Here is a 1,512-nt window from a genome sequence, read left to right as displayed (position 1 = left end):
GGATCCCCGAGGGCCGCTTGCTGTCCTCATAAATGACCAGCACAGGGGCCTGTCCTGGCTTCTGCTGGTACCATTGAGTGTACTGTTTATCCAGTAAATCTCCAGTGCAGGTGATCGTGGCCGTCTCTCCCAAGGCCACTGACAAGGGAGACTACTGGGTCAGCTCGTAGGAGGCCACAGAGCCTGTAAGAGAGGAGAAGGGAGGAGGCTGAGGATCAAGACCAGTTTCTAGGAAGTTCAGCCTCAGGGCTGTGCCTGGACTGAGCTCGGGGTTTGGGGCAGGTCCAGCTGAGGGTCCCCATGGGGGCTGGGTCTGCAGGCAGGGCCTGTGAGGAAGCACCTGTGCAGAGGGTGAGGAGGGGGAGCAGGAGCGGGGTCCAGGCCATGGTGGTGGCTCCTTGGGTTCTGCCTCTGTGCCCACAGCTGGGTGTGTTCTCTGGGCCTCTCTTATCCTCCACCAGGGGCTCCTCATGCAAATCTCCCTCCTTCCCTCCTTGGTATTCCTGTGCAGGTGCAGTGGAGCAGAGACCAGCTGGGACTAGGGAGCATTTGAATTCAAGCCCTCACACCTAGGCCTGTACCCAGTCTCCCCATGGCTCTCTGGGTATTAGGGGAGAGAGTGCTGATCCCAATGCCAGTACCTGAACCCCATCTCTGTCTGATGTCTCGGCAGCCTCCTTGCGCTGGGGGACAACTGTCCGTCATCCTCTGTAGTGACCAGATCATCCAGGGGCAGGGTGAGCTTATAGGGACAGGGGTCAGTCTGGGGTGAGACAGGCACATTCCCGGATCACACACTGTGAGATGGGTCACATACCTCCCAGGGAAAAGTTTTCTGTATGTTTTTAGAGAAAAACATAGAGTTTTTTGGGAAATGTAGAGATTTGCAAAATACACTGATGACACCAGGGGCATGATCCATTAAAGGAAAGACCAATGGACCACCCTGGACAGCACCACCGTTATTATGTTTCTCTGCAGTTTTGTGAAAAGAGGATGAAAAGGAGAAGAAAGTGAGAGAAAATATTTGAAACTAAATATCAAATGAAAAATTACTCCTAGAATAGTGAAAGAAATCTTAAAACTGAACAGTGAGAAGATAAGAAACGGACTGAACACATCTAGAAACTGCTCAATGGTTTCTGAACACGAACAGACAGGTCCTGGAAGAGACAGCAGATGGCAACAGAACATGGAAAGATGCTCCTCAGTAGCCAGCAGTAAAAGGCAGGTAAAAGATATCGGGGAAATCACCGCGTACCTGTCAGCTGGTATAGTAGACAAGGTGACAAGCCCCAGTGACAGCAGCACGTGGGGAGATGGGGTCACCATGGCCGAGGGCTATGAAGAGGCTCTGACAAGGGACAGAGTCTGGCAGCTTCTGACAGCAGCAGACCCGTGGTTCACACTCGGCCCAGCGATTGCAGTTCAGGGCAATCATTTCAGACACTGCAAACTGACGTCCGCAGAGAAACTGCACACACGTGCGTGTTCCTGGGATCCCGGTGTGCA

The 1,512-nt window shown here is 53.0% G+C and overlaps 1 long non-coding RNA gene across 1 annotated transcript; it reads right to left on the bottom strand.

The window, feature by feature from the left end:
- Positions 1 to 85: 85 nt before the first annotated feature.
- On the bottom strand, positions 86 to 526 carry LOC118997044 (uncharacterized). Its single transcript, XR_005068593.1, has 2 exons — positions 341 to 526; positions 86 to 183 (listed from the first exon to the last, which is right to left on the bottom strand). It is a non-coding gene; the product is annotated as an uncharacterized LOC118997044 (long non-coding RNA).
- Between the last annotated feature and the right edge of the window lie 986 nt (positions 527 to 1,512).

Source organism: Sturnira hondurensis, unplaced genomic scaffold (assembly GCF_014824575.4).
Source record: "Sturnira hondurensis isolate 20B ecotype Veracruz unplaced genomic scaffold, ASM1482457v3 Scaffold0012447, whole genome shotgun sequence".
Taxonomy (NCBI): domain Eukaryota; kingdom Metazoa; phylum Chordata; class Mammalia; order Chiroptera; family Phyllostomidae; genus Sturnira; species Sturnira hondurensis.
This window is presented reverse-complemented; position numbering and strand designations above follow the sequence as displayed.